The sequence below is a fragment of the Macaca thibetana genome, chromosome 5 (genome assembly GCF_024542745.1).
Source record: "Macaca thibetana thibetana isolate TM-01 chromosome 5, ASM2454274v1, whole genome shotgun sequence".
NCBI lineage: Eukaryota > Metazoa > Chordata > Mammalia > Primates > Cercopithecidae > Macaca > Macaca thibetana.
This window is the reverse complement of record NC_065582.1, coordinates 710,744-723,037: the sequence shown is the minus strand read 5'-3', so window position 1 is coordinate 723,037 and position 12,294 is coordinate 710,744.

Below are 12,294 nucleotides of genomic sequence, written 5' to 3'. Positions count from 1 at the left end.
TGCCATGGCTGCCACAGCAAAGCACCATAGACTGGGTGGCTTAAACCACAGACATGTATTTCCTCACAGTCCTGGAAGCTGGAAGTACAAGATCAAGGTGTTGGCAGGGCTAGTTTCTTCTGGGATCTGTCTCCTTGATGTGCAAGTGGCAGCCTTCCCTCCTTGCCCTCCCCTGGTCTGTGTCCGTGTGCCTTCCTCTCCTCTGCTTCTAGGAGCCCTGTGTACAAATGTTAGTAGCAACTGTATTTGTAATGGCCAGAGTCGAGACACAGTCCAGTGCCCATCCACTGGGGAATGGACAAATGCACTGTGGGTCACCTGCATAAGAAAGACACTCAGCAATGAGAAAGAACGGCTGACAGCGAAACGGCTCGGATGAACCTGGAAGCAAGATGGTGATAGACGCCAGAAACAAAACACTCTGCAGAAGTGGGTCCAGCTGTGTGACACTGCAGGAAAGGCAAGACTTTAGGGACAGAAAGTAGATCAGTGGTGGCCAGGGGCTGAGGCCAGAGAAGGGGTTGACTTCAGAGGAGCACTAGAGGATTTGATGGGAGCTGGAAAATTGCTGTGACTTCATTGTGCTTATGGTTACTGGAGTATATATCTTTGTCAAAACCCATCAAAGGTACACATAAAATGGGTAAATTGTATATAAATTTAACTCAATAAAATTGATTTTACAAAAATCAGAGAGTATCAAAGATTCTTTAGAATCCATGTTTCCATATGATAGCCTACCATGGAATTTTTGCAAATATATTTTTCACATATATTTTGGGGGAAATACACACACACAAACACACACACACATTTATAGGTAAACAAAAGCAAATCGAACGGTAGGTTTTATTTGCAAAATTGTTGAGAACGCTAGGGTAGTGGAGGGCCATGTCAGGCTGAACCTCGGCTCTCCCCACAGCTGCTGAGATGGTGCCTCACACGTTCCCTCGTTTGAATTCCCAGACCCAAAGCCTCCTGAGCAGTCAGCGAGGATGCCGAAGGACCCCCCGAGCCATCGTTATTTACCTCCATTGACAGAAGCACATTTAAAATTCGGTATACACTTTCCACTCCATATCATTTAATAATGTCATATTGAACTGTTTCTCCAAGCAACAACAACAAAAAAATCCTTTAATGCTATAGACAAAGTATAATAGCACTCAACAGAGAGAGAAGAAATTTGAAGGGCCTAGATTTCTTACTCTCCAATGGAAAAGTAAGAATTTTGGGGAAAAAGCACTTTTGCCTAGAAGAGCGTAGTCCACAGAGGACAGATGGAAAGGATATTTGTGTTTAATTTAAATGTTCTGCAAAAGTTCACACTTCCAGCACCACGGCAACACCCGCAGGTTTTTGGAAAGTGACGAGAACACTTTATGCTGAATCCTCAGCAGGATCTGAGACCTATTAGGGGTTTTGAATCCATCTGGAGCCTGAGGAATCTCTTTGAAATGAGGCAAACCAGGAGAGGGCTCTGAGGAGACTTGCACACACCCTCCAATCACACACGCAGCCCGAATTCCCCAAGTTTCATGTTCTGGTTAATTAGAGATCCCGGTTTCATAATCACTGACTACTCTTTCTTCGGGGGCTGGTTTGGTTTAATGATTCCTGACATTTCATCCACCATACCGAGCTTTTTTACAGCAATAAAAAATAACAGCCTCTCCCCCTGACAGCAGAGCAGGTTATTCGATGCTGCAGCTAGAGGAACGGTTATGGCTCTCCTCTGTGCTAACTCACGGCACGATAGGTGGAACATCAAGAACAATTACATCAAATGGCCATGGAAATGGATTTGCAGGATGCACAGGTGAACGCCCGTTTCAAGCTTGACACTCTCTTGTGTCTTGTGCCGCTTCCAGCAGCAAAGGGTTCTCACAACTTTCCACTCCTCGTTTGAGTGTGGGAAGCTGCCAGGAAGCCTCCTTTTGAAAAGCTGTGATCTGAGGGTTCAACCAAACTTGGGGCTTTGAGGACTGTCCCCAGGACGCAGCCCAGTCAGTGCCTGTGCGGAGGCAGTGATCAGAACAAGAGTAGTGCGGCAAATGCAAAGAACTGGTGACAATCCACTGTTTGGGGCCAGCAAGGACTTGTTGAGGTCGGCGCTAAGAACTGTGGATAATGACACAAGCAGCTGCCCAAGGGAGCCTGAGGGAGAACAAGGATTAATGACCTCGGAGACTTGTTCTCTTTCTAGTCTTTTCCTGAAATGCCCAACCATGGAGCCAGTTATCAATCAAGGGAGTGAAATATATCCGTGGATGGGTTTGGTTTGCTACAGTGAGAGCCAGCTTTGCTTTTGAATACGCTTTGAAAACAATTTTTACTGTGCAATGCTGGAAAAAGCCAACAAATAATAAACCTGTCGCAGTACTCACCAAGAGCTCATAAATACAAAAGTCAACCTTGCAGCTGCAAAGAAAAGCCATTCCTAAGCTTGAAAAATTGTCAGTACTCAATCATTGCATCTGATATCAATTTTCATTTCAGGCTGTGATTTGGGGTGACTCTTATCTTCAGCACTCCAGAGGCGGGAGCCTCCTGCTCCCACTGTGCGGTCTTAGGGTTTATGGTGGAGGTCCTGCCATCAGAGGGAGAGAACAGCAGTTCTTTGAGTTCTTTTTAATTTTCCCAGCTGTGCTACAGTTACACACCAATAAGCTCATCTTTTCATTTAGTTCAAAAAACTATGCTGAACTGCGCTAATCCTGCAATTTTGGTGATAAAATTTCAAAAGTAAGAGAAACGCATTTAATGACAGCCATAGGCCACGGGCTCTGCCTGGGAGCCCCGTGCTCCTCCTCCTGAAGCAGTTCTTATTATGCCACGTTCCCCGAACACTTTGTTTCTGTCTGTCTGATTCTTGTCCGCCTTCTCTGCCCTTAGGGAAAAAATCATCACACAAACCCTGTTGAGAGAAATGAGAACTTGGCTGAGGAGCCCTGTGCTGAGTGCACACTTTTCAACAGTGTCCTGTAGCTTTCGTGGGATTCAGCTGAAGCAAATGTGTGACCAGATTCTTCAGAGGAGGACCAGGAAGCTGCCTGCCAGGTTCTTTGGAGGGTTCACTGTGAACAGGAGCAATTTGCTTCCACGAAGCCCAACGTTGCTTCTAATCAAGGGAAAGTTTCCAGGTTCTCAGAAGGTTCCCATTTCCTGAGAGGTGCCAGGTCACATACTTTGGTGTTGAAACTAAAAGTTACTGGATTTGGAAGTGACAGCCACAGGCCTGTTTTCCTCAGCAAGGTTTTTCTCAGTAGTGAGAGGTTGCTCGTTAAACGAGTTGTCTTTTTCCACGTTCGATTTCCTTGCGCCTGGACCGCGTGGGTGGTGGAGAGGTACCCACAGCCCGCGGCGGGCCTGCTCTTCTGTGAATCCGATACAGGTCACCTCGTGTTTTCCCAGGGAGCATCTCCCCTTGTCGAGCCTCCATGTGCAGTTATTTTTAGAACATCTCCCTCTATTGAACCCCTCTGAATCGAGTAGACCATTTGTGTACAAATGTGACAATTTGTTTTTTAATTTTCAGTTATTTTTAACTTCAGGTTCCAGGGTACATGTGCATATTTGTTATGTAGGCAAACTTGTGTCTCAGGGGTTTCTTGTAGCCAGGTACTTATTTTATCACCCAGGTACTAAGCCTACTACCCAACAGCAATGTTTTTCTGATTCTCTCCCTACTCCCACCCTCCACCCTCAGGCAGGCCCAGTATCTGTTGATCTCCTCTCTGTGTCCATGTGTTCTCATCATTTAGCTCCCACTTATAAGTGAGAACATGCAACATTTGGTTTTCTCTTCCTGCATTAGTTTACTAGGGATAATAGCCTCAGCTCCATCCATGTTCCTGGAAAGGACATGATCTCATTCTTTTTTATGGCTGCATAGTATTCCATGGCATGTATATACCACATTTTCTTTATCCATTACGTCATTGATGGGCATTTGGCTTGATTCCCTCTCTTTACTATTGTGAGTAGTGCTGCAATGAACATAAGCATGCATGTGTCTTCATGGTAGAGTGATTTACATTCCTTTGGGTATGGACCCAGTAATGGGATTGCTAGGTCATATGGTAGTTCTGTTTTTGGCTTTTTGAGCAATCACTGCACTGCTTTCCACAATGATTGAACTAATTTACACTCCCAGCAACAGTGTATAAGCGTTCCCTTTTCTCTGCAACCTTGTCAGTATCTGTTTTCATTTAACTTTTTAATAAAAGCCATTCTGACTGGTGTGAGATGTTATCTCATTGAAGTTTTGATTTGCATTTCTCTAATGATCACTGATGTTGAGCTTTTTTTCATAGGCTTGCTGGCTGCATGTATGCTTTGTTTTGAAAAGTGTTCATGTTATGATTTGTTAGTGTGGTTAAGCAACCATGTCCAAAATGGTTAAGAATGGATAACTCACTCCCAAGAAAGACAAAGAACCACACCATTAGTGGTTACCTGGTAGCATACAAGACCCTCAGACCTAGAGTGACTTCCTCCAGAGGTGGAATGCTGACATAGCAGGAACCCTACAGGCTGTCTCTCCCGATGCCCCAGTGCACTGCTTTCGTGGAATGGTCCCACAGATGAATGCTCAGTCCTAGCAAATGAAAACTCAACAACAAAACATGTTTCTCTAATAGTAAAAGTAATGTTGTCTGTCCAGAATTTCCATGGAAATACTGGTTTATACACTCACTATTGACAAATTAATCTCATTTGAAAACAAGTAAAATATAGCTGCGTGGTATACCAAAAACATATCCCTTTTTGACAATTGCTATATCAAAAATAATTTACTCAACTACTTTTTACTGGCTGAACTGATCGGTTGTTAAAGCCAAAATAACCTGGGGTCATTCTTGAACTTGGTCACATCTAATCAACCTAAAACCCAGCAATACAGCCTTCAAACTATGTCCTGCATTGACCAATTTTCACAACCTCTACCAATTGTACTTAGTCATCTTATGACTCCAGCCTTAATACTCTCCCTGTTTCTGTCTTTCCATTTCAGTTCATTCTCTACACAGCAGCCAGGAAGCTCTTTGTAAAACCTAAGCCATATCATGCCAGTCCTCTCCTCGAGCACTTCAAGGGGTTCCAGTGGTCGGGTTCGGCAAACTTTTTCTGAATGTGGCCAAGTAATAAATAGCGTAGGTCTTATGGGCCATGTGATTTCTGTTGTAACTTCTCACATTTTCCATTGGAGGATGGAAGCAACCACAGACGATGCTTAAGTAAATGGGTGTGGTTTGTGCTAATAAAATCTTTGTTTACAAACCCAATGCAGGCTGATTGTGGGCCAAATTGGTGACTCCTGGAATAAAAGATCATACATGACCTTGCTTCTGGCTCCCTGTGCTAAAATTCTCCCACTTAGTAACTTCACTTTAATCGTAATGCTCTCCTTGCTGTTCTAGAAAGTGCCCAATACAATCTCACCTTGATTCCTCTGCATGTGCTATATGTTGTCTTAAAACACTTGATTTAGATACATGTGTCTGTGTAATAAATCATGCTGAAACTTGGTAGCTTAAAACAATAAAGACGTGTATTATCTTTCACTATCCTCTGGGTGGACTGGGCTCAGCTGGGTGGTTCTTCTTTCACATGTGGTGTCAGGGATGAAGTCACCTGGTGGAGGCTCAACTAAGCAGAAACACAACAGACGGCTCATTCACCTGCAGGCAGCTGGTACCAGCTGGTATCTGGATGCTCAACTGGAGGTAGGTCCTCCTCCACGTGGCCTGTTCATGTGGCTTGAACTTCTTATAACATGGTGGCTGCGTTACAAGAGGGAATGTTCCAGGAGCATAGCGGTGGAAACTACAGATATCCAAGGTTCCAACCTTGGAACTCACAGAGCATGATTTCTTCTACAGACTGTGCATCACAGCAAGGTTCAGGGGAGGACTCTGAAAACACCTTTCAAGGGGAGGATGAGGACACAATTTGCATCCCTCTTCAATCCACTAAATGTTCTTCCTTGACTGTCTGTTTTCTTTAGGTTCAAATGTGACCTCTTCAGACAGGCCTTGCCCTGTACTCAAAACACTTTTTATCTGCTTGACCTAATTTTTCTTATTGCTATTGTGCATTGTGTATATTTGTTTGTTCATTTTCTTGTTTCCTCTTTTTCCACTGCTAGAAGAATGTGTGTTCCCTCTTTGTCTGTCTGTTCATGATTCTCCCACCAGTTCCTAGGATAATTCCTGACACAAAGAGGGCATTCACTAACTGTTTCCTGAGTGAAGACGTGTCGGCTCTATAACATGGACTGTGCCAGCCATAGAGGATACAAAGATTAATCAGATCATGTTTCTGCTCTAAAAAATCTCATGACCTAAAACTGAGAGCTGGCTGATCTGGAATTGATGCTGTGGCTTCTCAACTCCAAAACTTTGGAAGAGAATCACAAAATTGTGTCATTTATAGGCAAAGTTCAAAGTGCTAAAACAAATAGGAACACTACATATTTAAATGCATGAGAACACATAGGGCTCCCCACTTCTGCCAATAGCAGGGACTACCAGAGCTTCTAAAGGCATTTTGAAGTTCACTGTGAGGAGTGTCAGACTGATTACCATTTTCACGCAACACTGTTGAAGGTGGCATTTACCAGGTTTTTTTCATTTATATTTAAATTCTTAAATTAAGAAATAAGAAATATATTAATAAACGCCTTAGTGATATCTTCATGGTATAAAGTATGATTACTTTATTAATCTACTAGCATATCTTATCATTTTCTGTGATATTTATATCCTGATAAATGTCAGGGAGAGGGATGATATCAGGACTGAGAAAACAAGTTAAACCATACTTGATATTTTCATTAATATTTAAGACAATTTTATTTACTAAATAGTGAAGCTCACAGAGAAATACAAAATAATAGCAATAAACAGTAAAATTTCCTAAAATCTAGATATCCTATTATTAATTTCCAGTTTTGGCAATTCCTTGATTTTAAAGAATAAGAGGCTGGTTGTGGTGGCTCATGCTTATAATCTTAGCACTTTGGGAGGCCGAGGCAGGTGGATCACCTGAGGTCAGGAGTTCAAGACCAGCCTGGCCAACATGGTGAAACCCTGTATCTACTAAAAATACAAAAATTAGCCAGGTGTGGTGGTACACACCTGTAATCCCAGCTACTTGGGAGGCTGAGGCAGGAGAATCGCTTGAGCCCGGGAGGTGGAGGTTGCAGTGAACCAAGATCGTGCCGCTGCACTCCAGCCTGGCCAACAGAGCAAGACTCCATCTCAAAAAAAAAAAGAAGAATAAACGAATAAGAGACACATGTTCACACTGTATATATATTTTGGGAAAGCTAGAATAAAATGATATGTAGTATATACAAATATCTGATGTGTGTATATACATACAAACATACATATATCATATATATGGTGGACAATTTTTTAAAAATGATTTTCGCATTTAAGATTTAATCTTGTTCTCATGGTAGCATAGATCTTAAGTTAGTATTGGCTGGAGGTAAATCATTCCAACAAACCTAGCAATGCTGCTGCTGTTTCTCAGAAAGGTCAGAAGCACCTTAAGGGAACTCAGAAAAAAGAAAAAGGTTATGGGACAGCTGGTGTGGTTAGAATGGTGAGCATTAGGGTAAAGGTTAACTGTGCAATAAAGAGACAAAAATAACATCACTCAAACAAGATAGAAGTTTTTTTGTTTCATACAGCAGTCCACGTGCGGGCAGGCAGTGGAGGGCAGTGAGGCGCACCTTCTCAATAGTGCTTCCACTGGATCGATGTGATTTCTGCAGTATTGGTTCCTGCGCTGTTATTGAGTACCTTGTTTGCACCTGCACACTGGAAGTCAGATCACCACCACATTCCCACATTCTTTATCCTGGACAGGGAGAATGTCTGTGTGCAGAGCAAACCGCTTATTTTCATATATGTAATCTGGAATTTACACACATCGCTTTCGGTTGCGTGTCTGTCAGCGATGTTTACACGCACAGCTCCAGATGCGGTCTCTAGCTGGGTGGCCAAAGCCCCACAACAATTCAGGGGGCTATAATCCTAAAAGGAAGGAGGGGAGAAGGAAGACGCAGAGCACTTAGCGGTCCGCAGCTTGGTGTAGATAATTCTCCCATCCCCCAAACTAACTGATTGTCTTTACTTAATCTGGACGAGATAGTAGTATTTTTAGTAAATGAAGAATTTAATAATAGTACCTTTGTTCTCTCAGAACAGAAAAATAAATTGAAAGGAGATCACAGTAGAAAAATACCTTTTCCCCCTCTCCAAATGTAGACAACACGCAAAAGTCACAGACCTGCAGGCCACACAGTTGTAAGCACACACACTTGCAAGCACACGCACCTGCAAACACATGCACATGCAAGCACACACAGCTGCAAGCACACACACCTGCAAGCACACACACCTGCAAGCACACACACCTGCAGGCACACACAGCTACAGGCACACACACCTGCAGGCACACACAGTTGCAAGCACACACACCTGCAGGCACACACAGCGCAAGCACACACAGCTGCAAGCACACACACCTGCAGGCACACACACCTGCAAGCGCACACAGTTGCAAGCACACACACCTGCAGGCACACACACCTGCAAGCGCACACAGTTGCAAGCACACACACCTGCAGGCACACACAGCGCAAGCACACACAGCTGCAAGCACACACCTGCAGGCACACACACCTGCAAGCGCACACAGTTGCAAGCACACACACCTGCAGGCACACACACCAGCAAGCGCACACAGTTGCAAGCACACACAGCTGCAGGCACACACACCTGCAGGCACACACAGCTGCAAGCGCACACAGTTGCAAGCACACACAGCTGCAAGCACACACACGAGCAGGCACACACACCTGCAGGCACACACAGTTGCAAGCACACACACCTGCAGGCACACACAGCGCAAGCACACACAGCTGCAAGCACACACACCTGCAGGCACACACAGCTGCAAGCGCACACAGTTGCAAGCACGCACAGCTGCAGGCACACACACCTGCAAGCACACACACCTGCAGGCACACACACCTGTAAGCGCACACAGTTGCAAGCACACACAGCTGCAAGCACACACACCTGCAAGCACACACAGCTGCAAGCACACACACGATCAGGCACACACACCTGCAGGCACACACACCTGCAGGCACACACAGTTGCAAGCACACACACCTGCAGGCACACACAGCGCAAGCACACACAGCTGCAAGCACACACACCTGCAGGCACACACAGCTGCAAGCGCACACAGTTGCAAGCACACACAGCTGCAAGCACACACACGAGCAGGCACACACACCTGCAGGCACACACACCTGCAGGCACACACAGTTGCAAGCACACACACCTGCAGGCACACACAGCGCAAGCACACACAGCTGCAAGCACACACACCTGCAGGCACACACAGCTGCAAGCACACACACGAGCAGGCACACACACCTGCAGGCACACACACCTGCAGGCACACACAGCGCAAGCACACACAGCTGCAAGCGCACACAGTTGCAAGCACACACAGCTGCAAGCACACACACGAGCAGGCACACACACCTGCAGGCACACACACCTGCAGGAACACACAGTTGCAAGCACACACACCTGCAGGCACACACAGCGCAAGCACACACAGCTGCAAGCACACACACCTGCAGGCACACACAGCTGCAAGCGCACACAGTTGCAAGCACACACAGCTGCAAGCACACACACCTGCAGGCACACACAGCTGCAAGCACACACACCTGCAGGCACACACAGCTGCAAGCGCACACAGTTGCAAGCACGCACAGCTGCAGGCACACACACCTGCAAGCACACACACCTGCAGGCACACACACCTGTAAGCGCACACAGTTGCAAGCACACACACCTGCAAGCACACACAGCTGCAAGCACACACACGAGCAGGCCCACACACCTGCAGGCACACACACCTGCAGGCACACACAGCGCAAGCACACACAGCTGCAAGCGCACACAGTTGCAAGCACACACAGCTGCAAGCACACACACGAGCAGGCACACACACCTGCAGGCACACACACCTGCAGGCACACACAGTTGCAAGCACACACAGCTGCAGGCACACACAGCGCAAGCACACACAGCTGCAAGCACACACATCTGCAGGCACACACACCTGCAAGCGCACACAGCTGCAGGCACACACAGCTGCAGGCACACACACCTGCAGGCACACACAGCTGCAAGCGCACACAGTTGCAGGCACACACAGCTGCAGGCACACACAGCTGCAAGCGCACACAGTTGCAAGCACACACACCTGCAGGCACACACAGCGCAAGCACACACAGTTGCAAGCACACACACCTGCAGGCACACACACCTGCAAGCGCACACAGTTGCAAGCACACACACCTGCAGGCACACACACCTGCAAGCGCACACAGTTGCAAGCACACACACCTGCAGGCACACACACCTGCAGGCACACACAGCTGCAAGCGCACACAGTTGCAAGCACACACACGAGCAGGCACACACACCTGCAGGCACACACACCTGCAAGCACACACACCTGCAAGCACACACAGCTGCAAGCACACACACGAGCAGGCAAACACACCTGCAGGCACACACACCTGCAGGCGCACACAGTTGCAAGCACACACACCTGCAGGCACACACAGCGCAAGCACACACAGCTGCACAAACACACACGCCTGCAAGCACACACAGCTGCACACACACACCTGCAAGCACACACAGCACAAGCACACACGCCTGCAAGAGCACACAGCTGCAAGCACACACCTGCAAACGCACACAGCTGCACACACACACCTGCAAGCACACACAGCACAAGCACACACGCCTGCAAGCACACACGCCTGCAAGCACACACAGCTGCAAGCACACACACCTGCAAGTGCACACACCTGCAGGCACACACAGCTGCAAGCACACACACCTGCGGGCACACACACAAAATAAGCGTAAGAGAGAATGTGCTCAGTACTTGGTCTGGTATTCCTTGATAGCAACAGAAATAATGAGAATAAAGGCAATTATGTGTTTTTAGATCTGCAACATGAAAGCAGGGGTGGACGGGGGGCGGGGGACGTTGGCTGAAAACCGAACCAAACAAAAAAGTGCAGAAGAGAACACAGGACCAATTCTCTCATCAAAGGATCATCTTACTGTGACCGAGTGTGGTAGCTCATGCCTGTAATCCGAGCACTTTGGGAGACCGAGGTGAGTGGATCACTTGAGGCCAGCAGTTTGAGACCAGCCTGGCCAACATGATGAAACTCTGTCTCTACTAAAAAACACAAAAATTAGTAGGGTGTGGTGGCGGAGCCTGTAATCCCCGCTACCTGTGAGGCTGAGGCAGGAGAATCGCTTTAACTCCAGAGGCGGAGCTTGCAGTGAGCAGAGATCGCGCCACTGAACTTCAGTCTGGGCAACAGAGCAAGACTCCGTCTCAAAAAAAAAAAATCTTATTTTGAACTCGAGAAATACACTCGAGAAATACACAGCCTAAGTTGGGTGATTATACATAATGGCCATGTTCTAATGTTCTTGGATTAAACACCAAAAAGTAAAAGTAAACCATTTTTCATTTAGAAGATATTCACAGACCTACTACTGATACCTTCAAAATTTCATTTTTATAAAAGAATCTAAGAACAGGTTTCATATATTCAACAGATTTTTCAAGGGAAAAATAAAAGATCCAAAGAGGATGACAAGAATAGAGTGAAGAAAATACTAAACAAATAATTAAAGCTGTAAAATCAGCCTCCTAGATATAACTTCGTACTCGCCAACCTATTTTATATTGGTAGTTTGTTTTTTCAATGATACATATAACTTTATGTAAGAGAAGAAAAAAATTGTGTACATAAAACCTCACAACCTATTTATTCAATGTCATTGGATTTGTTTTAAAACAAATCACTTTTAAGAACTATCAAGACACTATGTAATAGTCTGGTGTCTTGTTATTTCCCATGGCTATTACATGAGAAAGCAAAAGGAAGAAAAACGTTGCAAAAAAAGGACAAGAGCTGAATGAATTTATATAAATTATTGACAATAAATGTATATCACCATCATTCATTACATAATTGAGATTCACTTTTAGAAATCTATTTTTTGTGGTTACATATTGATAGTTTATATAAGGAATTCATTAAAAATATTTAATCACAAAAATTGAGTAGAACAGAAAAAGACATTAAAAGTTGAATAAAATTTCTTAAAATTTGTCTGCATTTCTATTATGATTTCATTAGAAAATATT